Source organism: Pteropus alecto, unplaced genomic scaffold (assembly GCF_000325575.1).
Source record: "Pteropus alecto unplaced genomic scaffold, ASM32557v1 scaffold115, whole genome shotgun sequence".
NCBI classification, from domain to species: Eukaryota; Metazoa; Chordata; class Mammalia; order Chiroptera; family Pteropodidae; genus Pteropus; species Pteropus alecto.
This window is the reverse complement of record NW_006436814.1, coordinates 1,020,626-1,037,162: the sequence shown is the minus strand read 5'-3', so window position 1 is coordinate 1,037,162 and position 16,537 is coordinate 1,020,626. Positions and strand designations below refer to the sequence as shown.

General features: G+C 37.4%; 1 protein-coding gene and 1 long non-coding RNA gene across 4 annotated transcripts in view; both read left to right on the top strand.

The window, feature by feature from the left end:
* The window catches only part of AKT3 (AKT serine/threonine kinase 3), a 261,729-nt gene that overhangs the window by 59,358 nt on the left and 185,834 nt on the right, over positions 1-16,537 (top strand). The window lies entirely within an intron of this gene.
* The window catches only part of LOC112481717, a 49,210-nt gene that overhangs the window by 13,806 nt on the left and 18,867 nt on the right, over positions 1-16,537 (top strand). The window contains exon 2 of the long non-coding RNA XR_003047006.1: positions 2,613-2,674. This is a non-coding gene — a long non-coding RNA (uncharacterized LOC112481717). The remainder of the gene's footprint in view (positions 1-2,612; positions 2,675-16,537) is intronic.

Below are 16,537 nucleotides of genomic sequence, written 5' to 3'. Positions count from 1 at the left end.
GTTACTTTTTGTGTAAAGGAGAGGGAATAAGATTATATAGTTGTATTCGCTTATATTGCTGTAAAGGAACTCTGGAAGGAAAAAGAAGAAACTAACACATTACCCCAAGGAGCAGCGTACAGACTGCACAGATGACAGTCAGGAGTGTGATGAGACTGTCGCATACCTCTTTAATCTATTTGATTTTTGGTACATGAAAATACTACCTGCTTAATTCAATTTTTAAAATGTCTTCTACTGTAACTTAAACCTAGTTTGCACACAGCATGAGTTCATACTTTGTAGTTAAAAACCACCGGCCTACAGCATAACTTTCCGTAACCTACTGTGTGTAAAGCCTTTTGTCTCCTTAGGTTCACACTTTGCCACTTCTAGCTTCATACTTTACAAGACTGAATTTCTTGGAGTTCTTCTCACCCACGGCCCTGTGTCATATTTGTGTATATTTTACCTATGTCTTCTTCATAGTCATCTGTTAGGAGTCAGTTTGTCATCTTCTCTGGGAAGCCGTCCTCTACGTCTATGGCTGAGTTAGGTGATTCTCTCATAATACATTGTGTATTTGTCTGTTATTGCTCTTGTCATATTGCATTGTAATGATCAGCTCCTTTATATTATCTACACATAGACATTCAAAGATTTGCTTTAGTTTTTTTTCTTTTTAAAGATTTGCTTTAATTTCTTTCTTTCTTTTTTTTTTTAAGTGTCTTTGCCTGTAGTGTAGGAGTCATCCCTCAGATAGCTTACAGTCTTTAATGGAAACAGACATGCAGAAATATAACTGACACAAAACAGAATGTAATAAGTGAGATAATGGGCAAGGTCACGGGCCCGATAATGCCCCCAGATGGAGACATTTTAACAGGGCCTGTTTAGGAGCAGCAAATAATGAGGTATAGCTTCAGCACAGAGGAATTATGGCTCAAGGTGAATAGGGAAGGAAAGGAAAAACAAGGACAGATTGTGAGAGGCCTTACATTCCAGTCTAAGAAATTTAAATGGTATCTTATAAGCAGACTTGGACTAGTGAATGTTTTGAACAAGGAATCAACCTGATGTGTTTTAGGATGATTACTTTTATGCTTTCTGTAGGGTGGTTTGGAAAAGGAAGAGATGAGGAACAGGGCACCTGTTAGGATATTTTATACTGTAAACTACAGTGTCAGGTGTGGGATCAAAAAAGGAATAGCCAGCGATACAGTTCATTCAACCTTCTGTTTATTTCAGTAAACATTTTATGGGTACCAAACCTTGAGGAGTTCATACTTTGACAGTCATATGTTTGTCTATAATAGATGATTAGATGTATGAGTTCCTTAAGGATTACCTTATTTCGATCTCTTGAATTTAGCACAGTTGGTGATCATATTAGGCACTCAATAATGTAGAGGCATCAGTGGAATAGTACTGGTTAAAAGCCAGGTTTAAATCCTGGCTCTACCATGGTTGCCTGAGTCCAGTGTAGTAAAGTTACTAAACCTATGTAAATCATAATTTTCTCATCTGTAAAATGCAGCATTAGTCATCTTGGGCTGCCATAAGAAAATACCATAGACTAGGCGGCTTGAACAACAGAAACTTATTTCTCACAGTTCTGGAGGCTGGGAAGTCTGAGATCACGGTTAGATTCTGGCGAGGACTCTCTCCCTGGCATGCAGACAGCACCGTCTCATTGTCTTTGCGGTGGGGAGAGACAGAATAAGCTCTCTGGTGTTTCGTCTTAAAAGGGCACTAATCACATCATGAGGGCTCCACCCTCGTGACCTCATCTAGACCCAGTTAACTCCCAAGGGCCCCATCTTCACATTCCATCACAGTGGGGCTTAGGGATTCACCGTATGAGTTTTGGGGGAGACACAAACATTTAGTCCATAGCACTGTTTTATATAGTGGTTATGAGAACTAAATAATTATGGACAGCATTTAGCACTGTGCCTCTAACATAAGAAGTCGTGTGTTTAACCTGTTATCATTATTATCATTTGGACTTGGCATTACATTTTGCATATGGGGTAATGGAGGAAAACGAGAAACGATTTGGTGATTTTGTTCTTTATTGTTGGAGAATATGTGATAACAATGAAGAAGAGAAGTGTAGGAAAAAAGAGCAGGATCGTGGGCCGCTGTGGGAGAGGCTTCCTTCCTCCCGTTAAGAGAGATGGGGAGATGATGCGAGTGTCAGGCTTATAGGCGTAGCCTGAGTCTGTGAGAGCGGAAGGAAAGAGAACCTTGAACGTTCTTTATTTGCATGTGGGTTTCAAATGCAGTTCTTAATGTGTTTTTATTCAAGTCTTTATTTTCTTTTCATTGATCAGGTTGGGTTTTTTATGAGCCTGGGAGAGCAGAAGTGCCATTTAGATCTTTATCCACAAATAATACTAAATTTACTTTGCTGGATTTTGAAAAGTTTCATTTCAGACATTTTGAGTCTTAGAGATATTTAGAGATTTTTAAATTGAAGTGTTATCTATTGCTATCCTCCAGCTTTTAGATTTAGGCTTTCCTCTCAAGTAAATGAATCAAGGACTTAATTTTATTAGCCTTTCTAGAACTATTAAGAATCTCTAACTCTTTTACTTTGGGCAATAATCGTCTCCACATTTACTTTATAGAGTCTTCTTTGGTGGAGCCCACAGGCCGCGAGGAAGCGCAGGATTCATAAGATGGCGGGCGGGTGAGTCACTGAGAATTTGGGCTGGAACTTGGGGAAAAAAGTGGTAGTGGTTACTCCTTAATAATAGGAATAAGATTTGAACTATAAATTTGGACAGGACATTGTCTTGGTGAAGTCTCTAAAGACAACATAATGGTTTTGAGTTTTTTTAATGTGAATTTTATTAATTTATATTGCATAGCTATGGAGCCATTTATACTATGATTTTATCAAAATTCACACAGTGACTCGGCACACAGTGGAAGGTTTGGAGTTTGGGGCCAAAACAGAGCAGACAGTTTGTCCCAGAGTGTATCTTTTCTTTGGCGATAGTGGTCAGATACATCATTAAATTGTGGTTTGGGGCTTTTCTTTTTCGTTTTAATAACAGAATTCTAATAAACACTATTTTACTTGTGATAAGAAGACAAGTATGCTTCTGGAACCACTGAAATCAAACTTGAGAGAAAGAAAATTAGAAAACTTATGGGGAGATAGTCTAATGAATATTAACATAAAATGATCAGGTGACATTTTCACTCCAAAGAAAAGTTATCTCTGCCCAAGATCAACTTTTTTATAATTTTATGAACTCAAAGCTGTGATTTTAGACAGTAAAATCATTATATCAGCCATGATATAAATGAAGGGGAAAAGGCAGTAGCAAATTGAAATCATGAAAACAGTGGAGCCACATAAAAAGAGAAAAGCATGGGGCCTGCATCTGTGGCCCGTGTGTATCTTTCTCAATGTAAAAATAACCGTAAATCGACATACTGGTTTGCTGATGAACTTACTAATTTTCTATGAGTACGTGTGGTAGTATACGTTAGATGAGACTGATTGGAAGTATCATCATGAAGCAGAGAAAGTTTGTCCCTAGGTCCTGTTTACTGATCTTTTTCTTGTTCCGTCAGCCTTCTCATTCAGTGGTCACCCTGCAGAGGCCTTTCCCTGTCTTTTCACTGCCAGATGAGTCCCCGTTACTTTTGGACGGTGACAGGTTATCTCTGAAAGATCAGTAGACACACTAATGGCAGATTATTTGACATTTAATTTGGGCTTTTGAAAATCCAAACAATTTCCTTATGGTAAAACTTCAGATACTGACGTCTGTCAGGGTGCGGGGGGGATATTTTTAGAGAAGAGAGTGTTTTGACTCCACTCCTTCAGTCACGACCTGTTGCCGGGTAGGAAGGGCATTGCCGCCGCTGCAGGCCTGTCACATGCTAGCGTCTGGCATCCGTGCCAGGCCCTTGATCCACACGGCGCCGTTTGATCTCATCGTGAGCTGTGAGATCAGCGTTCTCATTCACGTTTTACCAAAAGGGAACTGAAACAGGCACAGAGAGATGAGGTGACCTTCCCAAAGAGGTCACAGTGGAGGCACATATTAAAACCAGGACTTTGACTCCAAAGCTTTTCCCTTTACCCCCAGACCAGCATTTCACAGTTGTTTTACTTCGTTTTGCCCGTACTTCCTTTTGGAGAACACGCAATATCTCGCTCCCAAGAACTCCACACATGCTCTGTAGAGATGGTCCCCCAGCCCTCTTTCCGGTCACCACACTAGGCTCTGCTGCTTGTGGTCAGTCAGTCTCACCGGAACCTTTTGTTGTGTTTTTGCCTTATTGGCAGAGCTGACTGACAACTACAGCGTTCATCTCTAAACATATTGAGTTAGGGTTTGTTTTTTAAGCCGATTGGCCAGCTCTGCAGTTTGTACTTAGAGTAAGGTAGCATTGATGAGTTATGTGGGAACTATAATGTTTGGGAATTACCCCAGCAAGAATTAAGTTTCTTGTTGTTGACACTTGAACAGATGTATTTAGTATTACAAACACTTTGAAAATGTTCATTTAGCAAAGAGTTATGAAGTGCTTACTACGTGCCGGGGCTGTGCTAGATTTTATACTAAGTAGGAGGTTTCTACCCTCCATGAGATGATAATTTAGAAGGGAGACAAACGTGAGGTGGCTTTGAAAATGCACTGCAGTAATGACAGGAATGGAGGTGTGTAGAGGAAAAGGGGGGGCACTGAGAAAGGAACAGTTAACTGCTTGGGGGACTCAGAGAAAGATTCAGAGAAGTAGCTTAAACTGAAGCTTGAGCGTATTCGTGATTATAAGAAAATTCATGGTGTGCTTACACACACCGCGCACACAGCGTTTGCACAGACAGCACTTCCCTCACGTGTAAATGCAGTGTTAAGCTCGAACACTCAGCCTCTTCTCTTTCCCCCTAAATCATACGTAATTACGTATATTATCCCCTGGTAGCTTTTAGAAGGCTTCTCATGCAGCCGCTCATTTATTTCCTTTTATTTTTCTGTTCGCCAGCTCTTAAATTTCTCTGGTTTTTGGAAGCGCGTGGACTGATTTCTGGGCGGTCCGGGGAAGTCAGCCTTGCGTCGATCGCTCTGTTTTGCATTCTTTACAGCGTGTGGTAGAGAGTGAGGGGTCACAGTGGTGGCGGAGATGATGGCAAGAGGAGAGGAATGGAACTCGGTAGCTGACTGCTTTATCATTTTTCCTGTCTCACGGATGGGTCTCTTCTGTTGAGAATAATTTAAGGACTGAAAGTGTGACTTGCTGTATTCTTGGGCTGAAAATGAAGTTAGAGGATGGTCGTCTGGGGGAAAACACTGTATTCAGTGGTATATTATTTTCTGGCCATTGTGATTATAAGGCTTTGCGTTCCCCTATGATTAAGTTTTCATGTACATGTTTATCTCTGTCTCTCATGTGTGGTTCTCACAGGCACACTGGCAGATGTTACAGCAATTCAGCTCACTCGAGAAGCTACATGATTGCACAGACAGAGCCCTGCCTCAGAAGTTAGGAGAGCTGGTCCTACCTCTGCCTCTGGTCCTACCTCTGCCTCTAATTAACTGTTCTCTGCCTTTGTACTAGTCATTTAATCTGTTAGGTCTCAGTTACTTACACTTTAAATAATGGGATAGGGTAATGCTCTCTGAGGTGTTGCTCACCTCAAAACTTCTATCATTTTAATATTGACAGGGTATTTATTCAACTGCCACATTTTTACCGAGTGCTTCCCACATTTCAGGCCCTGTGCTAGATGCAGTCAAAAAGAGACGTGGAGGATAGACATGTAGATCAATGGAAGAGACTCTAGAATCCAGAAATAAACCCATACATCTCTGGTCAATTGATTTTTGATGGAGATGGCCAGACCATTCAATGGGAAAGAATAGTCTTCAACAAATGATTCTGAGACAAGTGGATTTCTGCACGCAAGAGAGTGAACTTGGACCCCTACTTCACACTCTATAAAAGAATAAAATGACTCAGAGAATATAAATGTAAGAGCTAACACTATGAACACTTAGAAGAAAATGGGTGAATCTTTGTGACCTTGGGTTGGACAGGGCTCTTTAGACCTCAAAAGCACAAGCAGCCAGTGAAAAATTGATAAAGTAGACTTCATCCAAATTAAGATTTTTATGTGTCGAAGAACACCATTAAGAAAGTGAGATGATCCATAGAACAGAAGAATATATTTGCAAGTCATATATTTAATAAAGATCTAGTATCCAGAACATATTCAGAGTTTTTGTAACTCAACAATAAAAAGACAACCCAGATAAAAAAAAATGGTCAGAGGATCTGAATTGATATTTCTCCAAAGAAGATACACAAATGACCTATTATACATGAAAAGATGCTCAACATCATTAACCAGCTGAGAAATGCAAATCAAAACCACGTGAGATAACCACTTCACACTCATTAAGATGGCTGTAATCAAAAAGACATAATAAAGAGTGTTGGTGAGGATATGAAGACTTTGCAATCCACATACACTGCTGGTGGGATTGTAAGATGATGCAGCTGCTTTGGAAAAGAGTTTGCCAAAACTGAAATGCAGCTACCATACGACCCAGCAGTTCCATACCTAGATACATGCCCGAGAGAGCTAGAGTCATACATTTATACAAAACTTACAGATGAACGTTCAGAACAGCATTAGTTCTAATAACCCCAAAGAGGAAATATCCTAAATATTCAGTGATTTAACATGAATAAACAAAATGCGATATAATCCATACATGAATATTGTTCAGCCAGAGAGCAATGAAGTACAGATACAAGCTATGACGTGAATGAATCTTGAAAACCTTATACTGAGTGAAAAAGGCACCAAAGGCCACATACTGTATGAATCCATTTATATGAAATGTGCAGGATAAGCAAATCCGTAGAGATGCAAAGCAGTTTCCTGGTTGCTGGGGGCTGGGAGAAGGGAATGAGGTGTGAAGACTGATGGGTTCAGGGTTTCTTTTTGGGGTGGTGGAAAGGTCTGGAAGTAAATAGTGGCGATGGTTGCGCAATCTTGTAAATATACTAAAACCCCAAAACTATACTTTAAAGTGGTGATTTTTATGATATGCAAATTATGAAACAATTTTTTAAAGCCATGGTGCTAAAATAAACTGCTTACATTGATGGGGATAGAAAAGGGTTCCTTGGGAGGCGACAGTACAGCGTTTTGTCCTACTGTGTGTGGAGTTGGGGTCAGAGCGCTGGAATGAGTAATATTGAGACAGAGACCTGAATGTCGAGTTGAAGTTATTCAGGGGAAAAGAGGAAAGGAAACAGGGAAGAGTATATCAGCATTAGCAGCTTAAAGCCAATTTTAACTGTAACAGGTATGAGCTCCTACCTCTGTCACAGCGTAAGATTGTCAAAGACCTTTCTGCCTTAAGTAATTTGATTATCCTATAATGTGTATTATGAAAAACATAATATCTCAGTTTCTTCTGGGGAAAACAAAGTACTTATTTTTCATGATTTGATTCTAAATATTTTAAAATTTTAGTCTGTGGCATTTTATAATTTTAAATTTTCATGAGACCAGAGCTAGATTCTAGAAGTTCTTTGTGCTTTTTATGGAATTTAGAAATAAAGAGGAAGAAAAGCTTAAATCTCCTTGAGGAGGTCAAAGAAAGCTCCCTAGAGGACATCTGATACCCTTAAGGTGTTTTTCAACTCTAAAATTGTGTAATTTACAGTTGCTGTTTTCCACAGCACTAGGTATAAATCTGAGTTGCTGCAGAGACGATACGCCCGGCAGGGTACCCTGGCTGTCCCCGTGCCGCCCACGCTGATGAACTTGAACATCTACTTCAACCTAAGTAGTAACTTTGGAATTACAATCGGATTTCTTACTTGTTGTTCTTAGATTTAGAGATTATTTTTAGATTATCTATTATTTTGTTAGTTAACGTAACCGAAAGGAGAATTCAGTAGTGTTCTCCGTGGCTTCACTGAAGCCAGTGCAAGCTTTTGCTGTTCCTGGTTTCTTTGTTGTTTTTTTTGTTTGGTTAACAATGGAATCAGGAGATGTCGGCACTTAGCACTAAGGTACTATATCGTTTACTTATTTGTTATGTTTATTTTTCTCTTTCATTCCCATTAAAATGTAAGCTATGCGAGAACAGGCATTTTTTCCATTTTGTTCATTGCTCAGTAAATAGTTGTTGAATGAACATTGGTAGCCCTAGCAGAGTAGTTTAAATGAGATAGTGGAGGTAGAAGCTGGCTAACCTGGTTGAGGATAGCCTGGGCTGGTAACTCAAAATCAAACAGGAATAAGTGTTTTTTTGTCCCCTTTTAATAAGTTTGGTAAAGAGGATATTTATGAAAATTCTCTCCTTAGTCACTTTTGTTTCTTTTTACTGCTGATAGCTTGTAAAATCTTTTTTAAAATTAACATATCCTGTCCTCTTAGGTTTCTGAAATTTATATAAGTTTTATAATCATGAAATTTATTTATTACCATAAGTCATTTGATCTCAACTTCTTATGACCTTTTAGATTTTGAGAAAATGAAAATTTTAGATATTCTCTTCTTTAATCTAAATGCAGCTGTGAAATGATATTAATAAATAGTTTTAGGCCTTAATTTTATTTTTTAAAACTACGAAGCAAATGTTCGCCAAAAGTAAATATATGTGTAAATCAGTTTACATTATTCGAAATTCTAGAATTAGACATCTGTCTAATGAACGCTGTTCTAAATGTTGCTAAATGATTAATAGTAATTAAAAGGTTAAATATAAGCTGAAGAAAGCTTTGAATTTTGAAATGTTTGCAACAGCTAGTAATCTGACTGATGCAGACGTTTTGTCAAAGTTGAAAAAGTTGGAGCTAATTAATTTCTTGGGAGACATATGATGAAATTGTAGGTGTGATAACATATTTGAGTAACATATGGTAGTTATGGGGCACCTTTCTAATGACTGAGCAGCCAGTTAAATATAGACTTTTTTGGTGTTTTTCTTTCATTACCATTCATTATTACTATGCTTTTTAAAATGAATTTTGTTTTTTGGGGGTCCATAGTCAGGATTTAATGATTTGTATTTAAAACATTAAGATGAATGTGTAATTCTATTCTAAATGGCATAAATTTTAGTAAAAAGTTTTCTTAAAGATATAGCCAGTCATTTTTCCCTCAGCATATACTTGTATGAATAAGTAAATCTAACATATGAGGAATTATACTCTGGCAAACGTTGTTCAACTCAGATTACTTACTCTTGAATGAGGACCAAAAAAAGTTATACAGGTACATATTTTTAAAATTTAGCCGTTTTTTTCTTTTTTAAGGATTCGCTATTTATATTTTGACTAATTTCCTTTCATTCTTACTTCCTGAATATTGCTTGATTATGACAACAGATTAAGAAAGGAATTAATCATCACGTTATAAAATAGTATGTAACACCTTCATAGAGGAAATTTTGAGTTAAGAATTTTGCAAATAGAGGCAATTTAAATAGTGAGTTACAGTTTGTTTTCATTTTTTAAAAGTTAGATTTTTACCACAGTTTATGATTGTAATCTGGTGTACAAGTCTAAAATTTTCTGTCGTTCAGAAATATCCTCAGCGAAATGAGTTTGGGATGAAAAGGCACCTGTTGTGCTCCAGAGGCGCCACCGGAGGGTGTCCAGGTGGATACTCCTGGGGTCCAACACTGTGCCCATTAGATTGATGAAATGAAAAAGCAAGTGAAAGCTGTGCTTTTCCAAGTCTGATATTGAAGCAAAAGTAATATTTATGTCTGAAATGAAATAAACTGAAAGGGAATATAATCTTAGACTTTAAAGGAAAGAGGGTGTTTAAGTTCTAGAATTATTAAGGAGATAACTGTAACATTTCTTTGATTTCTACTGTAGATACCACTGTTCAGAATATTACTGCATTTTTGAATATGTTTACTTAAAATGTGCACATATTACTAGTTAGAGGATCTAATATCTAGAAACTTCCCAGATTGATTTACTAAACTTGTTTGATATTACCATAATTGTTTTCCTTTGAGTATCCTCTGAAAAATTTTGATATGGACATTTGTCTCAAAAATTCTTCCTTGCAATCTGTTGCAAAATTTTCCTTGTCAGTTGACATGCTTTTAGCGAATGATGATAAAGATAGATATCCATGCGGGATTGTTGGAATATCTTGTCCTAGTGGGCTCTGAACTCAAACCTTCAGTTATATAATAAAGATGAACTTTCAAGTGAGTTACAGTGAAGCACTAACTTCTCATTCATTTAATAAATTTGTAAAATTATGATTAGTACCTAATTATCTGTGAACATTCAGTTTTAAAGATAGCAAGCTTCCCTGAAATATAGCTTACTGGTTTGAAAAATGACTTTAGGGATTTATTCTGGGGCTATAAACTTTAAGTAATTTAATTGGTAAGATAGTTACGGTGATTAGACTCTCCAGAAACAAAATCCTGGTGGATAGGCTATTTATTCATTTTTAAAAACATGTCTCAGTAGAGTAAAATGATGATTTAGAAATTACCCGATTGGTTTTATTAATTCTCAACAATAATAAAATATACTTTCAGTTGGGTCATTTTTCTTTATTAGAGTAATAATCCATGTAATTCTGAGTAGCTGCTAGGCAGTTTTTAATGAAGAATGGAAAGATGATAATTTTTCATTCAGTAGGAAAATTCGATATTTGATATGATTTCATAGTTGAGTAATTATACTTAGAAATAGCATTTTTTTGCTTTCATAAGTTGTTAAAATATTTTCTATTCAGATAAGTCTGTCTTTATGTTATAAACTAAGTAAATGACAGATATCAGATCTATAAGCCAATGTTAAAATTCACCGTAAAATACTTGGCCCCAATCCTGAAAGCCATGGTTCATTCTAGAAATGTTTCTGGAACAGCGAGTGAATGATTTTGGAAGATTAGAAGATTTACATTTTAAATGCAGTGTAACAATTTTTACCTTGCCATGCATAATTTGCATTGCCAGATGTGCTGAGGTTTTAACCATTCACATGGCTTATTTATTTTCTGTACGTACTTAGTCTTGAAGGGACTTATGATTGAAAAGAAGAGTTTGTGAGAAAGTATGTTAGTGGTCTTATTAACAGTGTGGAAAACAGTCCATTTTGTGGAGCATGATGCACTCTGTCACACAGAAACATTTTTTGGATGCTTTCGAAGCCATCTGTAGAGAGTGGATCATTGATTATACATGAGTCAGATAAAAAAGATAATTTTGACATTATCTTTTCTCCCTGAATACCTTGCTTCTGTAAAGTGGTGTGATAACTTCATCAAATCATTGCAAAGGAATCTCAAAGTTAGCAATTAAAATATATGTAGTAAATTTATTGTTTATGATTTTATCTTAGTATTTTCTGTTGACAATGACAATTTTAAGAACAGATGATTAACAGTCTAGCCTGAGAATAAATGATTATTTTTTTGCCTCTAGGAATGAAAGATTAATTTTAATAAACCTATTTTAAATCTATCCATTTTACATAATTTAGTCACTAAATATATCCCAGAACTTCTCAGAAACTCAGAATTACTATGAAGATATTAAACTTATTCTTTAGAAATTTGGGGGGAACTGTAGATATCTGCTTTATTCATTTACAGTGACCAGGTATACTGATAAAATCTGTTATTTTGACTTTCAGAAATTGTCCTAGCATCATAATTTCTCATGAGATACAAGATTTGGATTAGTATCAGTAGTTCAGCCAGCAAGAAAGATTTCAGGATAAAAGAACCAAAATTCTGTGCATTTTGGCTTCAACAATAGAATACTTATTATATTTATTAAAATTCATGCATATTATTTCTCTTGAAAAAATTACAACTTTATGTTAACTGGTATATCTTCCTAGCTAAGGTCGAATCCTTACTGTCTGTCAGGTAGTGCCATGTGCTTTGCAGTAGATGCCTTTTAATATGTTTAAATGGTTAAGGATAAAGCTAAGAGAGATCGTTAGATCTCTGATCATAGTCGTAGGGATGGTTGTTGTCTTACTTGGGCCCAGACATTTAGGTAATTGGGACAGGCCCTTCTCTGGTGCATATTGATGCTGCAGCTGACTGCTGGTGACCCCAGGGATTTGAGAAATCTTTCTCAACTATTGTTCCTTGCCTGACTGAGTTTTTGGGAGACAGGGGAGATGTTCTATCAGCTCCTGAGCTTTGAACTTAATATTCGAAATTCAGTAAGTAAAGTAGAAGGGCTTATCTGAATGAGAGCTGAGTCTGGCCTCAGTCAGCTGTTCCCCATCCGTTCATTTGTCTATTCAGTCAAGAAATATTTCAAGAGTACCTACGATGGAGCTTCATAGAAGCGAGGGAGATAGTGAATAAAGAAGATAAATACATAAACCATATGGCGCATTAGACAATAGAGAAAAATCAAGTCTGGGATATGAAGATAGGATATGAAGAGTCAAGGTTGACAAGTATGAGAGGGGGTTGTCTGGGTTGAAATTTTAGATAGATTGCCTGAAAGATATGAGTTAATATTAGCCACGTATTGGGGACAACCATTCTAAGAAGAGGGGCTAGCTACTGTGAAAACGATTGAAGTATCATATATCCTTTAGAACTTCCTTTAGTATGGTTGGCTGGTGGTAAACTCTTTAGTTTTTTTTTTTAATGGCAAAATAATACAGAACATAAAAATTACCATTTAGCATTTTTAAGTGTACAGTTTAGCGGCATTAAGGATATTCACATTGTCATGCAACCGGCACCACCGTCCATCTTCAGAAGTCCTTTCCTCCTGTCAAATTGAAACTCTGTCCCCAGTAAACTTTAACTCCCGTTCTCCCTCCAACCCTGGCAGCCGCTGTCCTCCGTTTTTGTTTCTGTGACTTTGAGTACTCTAGGTACCTCGTGTAAGTGGGATCATACAGTATTTTGACTGGCTTATTTCCCTTAGCATATGTCCTCAAGTTCATCTGTGCTGTAGTCCATGTTAATAAAAGCGTGTGTCGGAATTTCCCTTATAAGGTTCATAATATTCTGTTGTGCATTTGTGCCAATTTGTTTATCCACTCATCTGTCAGTATCTTTTCATTTTTATTTGTGTGAAAATGTATTTATTTTGCCTACATCTTGGAGGATATTTTTTACTATGTACAGAGTTCCAGGTTGGTGTTTATTTTTTTACTCACTAAAGATATCATTCCTCTCTTTGAGCTTGCGCTATTACTGTTGAAAGTTAGCTGTTAGTGTAGCTAGTGGGCCTTGGAAAGTAATCTCTTTTTTTCTCTGGGTAATTTTAAGATTTTTCTCTTTGTTTGGTGCCTAGGTGTGGATTTCTTTTTATTTCTCCTGGCTCAGTATTCATTAGCCATCTCAAATTACATAGATTAATGTCTTTTAGGACAATTCTTAGCTGTTCGTTCTTCGGATACCCATATTCTTTGGACACATTGTCTCCCCGATCTCCTAGGATACCAATCAGAACTTTGCCACATCTTCCCTGTGCGTCCTGTTATCTTCCGCCCTTTTAGCGTTTTCCATCTTTCTGTCTTTTTGTGCTTCATTCTGTAAAGTTTCTTCTGATGATTTCCCAGTTCACTCTTCGGTGGCATCTAATATGATATTAAACTTGTTCCTCTTCGGTGGCATCTAATATGATATTAAACTTGCCCATTAAGCTTTTATTTTTAGTCCTTGTATATTTCGGTTCTAGAATTTATGTTTTTCAAATTAGCAGTGTCATTTGGATAGTTTTATATTTCAGTGCTGAAAATTTTAAGTTTGACTTTTATCTTCTTGAACATATTAAGCCTAGTTTTATTCACACTCTGTGATACTTTCAGTATATCTGAAATTGTTGCTGTAGATCTGTTTTTGTAACTGGTTGTTTTCGTAGGGTTTTGCTTCTGGTGTCTTGGCTCATCATGTGCTGGTTATAAACACTGTCGTTTCTCATTGTTCACGGTAGCTCGGTTATAGAGAGTGGCTACAGATACTGAATTGCTGCTTTTAGGAAAAATACCGGATTAGGTTCCTGCAAGCTTCTGCTCACAGTATTTTCATCAGTTGATTGATACATAACCTTCTTTTATGTAAGTTTCTGTTTAAGGACACCTTATTTAATATATATTTTTGATTTATTAACATTGACCTCAGTCAGCCACACTGTAACTCATGCCCAAATGAAACTCATCTAACATGTGTTTTTCTCAGTGAAGCACATCGCATCCTTCGTGAGCTTAGAAACACTAGACAGCACTATAGCACTACTTTAGGGGTCTGTTTTAACCGGGGCGTTGAGTGATTCAAGTTTATTGCAGCTCTGAGCGTATCTGCACATGACTGCAAGAGCGCCCTTGTATTGATTTTGGGATTATAAATAAATTTTAGTAAGTAGGCAAATTTGCCAGCCAGAATCCAGGAATAATGAGAATTGACTCTGTATGCTAGACGTTTTATTTGAAAATTATTTGTGGAAACATGAAGCCTTGAATAATGTTATCTTCCTCAAAGGGCTTTTCTTCTGTCTGCCTCGGAGGCATTAGCAGTCCAGGAGCACCTTAATTCAAGTTCAGGTCCAGAGGTTTGCTGGTCCGTCCACTCAGATGTCGTGAAGTTAGTCTGCAGATCTGTGAACGAGCGAGTTTGTTTGTTTGGTTCATCATTACCGTTAGCCATCATTGGTGATTCCAGCTTAATGTGGGAGTTTATCAGAGTCCTCACTTTGTCTTACGTTTTCAGATATTCTCAGTAGCATCTCCATCTGGATTACCTAATCTTGCAGTTATGGAAGGAGAACCGCCCATTGCCCCTTCTTCTTAACCTTAATTTCTCCTGCCTTTTTGTCATGATTTTATTATTACCGTATCTCTTTCCTTTTTTGCGTTTTCTTTGGTATTTGAAACATACTGTAATTATAAGATTGAATGACTATTCTCATTTAAGTACCTTTCTTAGATTTACACTAAAATGTGGCCTTTAGATTACTTTAGCAATATAAAAAATAAATTCCCCGATTAAAAAAAAAGAAACCTGAGAGTTAGAACAAGGCTGTGAAATTATTTCATGTTGTTAATTTTCCTTTTGAAAAAATTTTTTATAAAGTTAAATCTCAGCCTTCATATTTGTTATTTTGGAAAGGTGTACTATAAAACATGACTTCTTAATTTAGCTATCACTTGGGATTTTGTTGTGTTTGGTAATATGGGTGTGGCTGTTGTGAGAAGGTAAACGATAATCATAATGTTAACCCTCTTTTCAAAACTGCCCTCGTCCCCCTTTATTCTCTTCTCCAGCAGCAGCCTCATTGCTTCTGTTAAACTTCAGTCTGACGAGGTGGCCTCTGTGCTCAGAAACCCCCCCAGAGCTTTCCACCTCACTCAGAGGAAAAGCCAGGGCCCTCCTGGACCCACGAGGCTCCAGGTGTTCTGGGGCTCCGCGTCCCCTCTGTGGCCCGATTCGCCACTGGTCCCTCCCAGTTCCTCGTGCTCTGACCAGTCCAGCTTCTCTGTTCCCATCCAGAGCTCTGCTGTTCTCTGTGGCAGGAAACCTCTGCCCGCTGGGACCCACTTCTAGTTTTCTCACATCTTTGCAATTTTTCTTAAGAGTCGCCTTCTTGATGATGCCAGCCTTGGCTACCTTATCTAAAACTTCAGTGCTCCCCCTAACGCTTTATGTCCCCTCCTACCCCGCTTTGTGTTTTTCTCATTAGCATTTACCAGTATCTAACATACCGTACACTTCTTATTTCTCCTTCATCAAAATAGAAACTCCACGAAAGCAGTGGTTTCCCTTCACTTTTTCCTACTGTGTTCCTGGCGCCTGTCAGAGGAGAGCCTCCATATCCGTTAAATGAATGACAAACGGGTGAATGAAATGTATTTACTAGAACCTATTTAATTAAGAGCTTTAATTGTTAGATAAGTCTGTATCAAAATGCAAATAAGGAATGGAAGTATAAAAACCTCCATATTTTATTTATTCTTTATATTTTTAAATAATTTCAAACTCACAAAAGAGTTGTAAGAATAACTCAGAGGCCTTTTTCCTGATCGATTTGAGTGTAAGATGCTCCAATACCCCTGGATACTTTCGTGGATTTTTACTACAAACAACGACATTCCCTTAAATGAGAAGAACATAACTATTAAGTCAAGAAATTAATACTGATACATCAGTCAGGACCATCCGATTGTCAGGCTCCATTCAGATTTTGCCAGTTCTTCCAGTCGTGTCTTTTATTGGACCTGGCATCGCATCTGTTTGCCAGGTCTCTTTTAGTCTCCTTTGCTCTGGAATGGCTTCACAGCTTACTTTGATGACCTCGATGCTTTTGAAGATCACATGCCAGTTATTTTGTAGAACATCCCTCAGTTTGGGGTCATCTGAGGTTTCTTCACTGTTAGATTCGGGTTGCACGTTTTTGGCAGCAGTATCACAGAGGGGATGCTGTGTTCTCGTTGCATCCTCTGGAGGTGGGATTCAGCTTTGATTTATCCCATTGCCAGTGGTGGTACCTTTGATCACTTGATTTAGAGTAGCGAATGCTAGTTTTCTACCCTGTAAGGGTACTCTTTC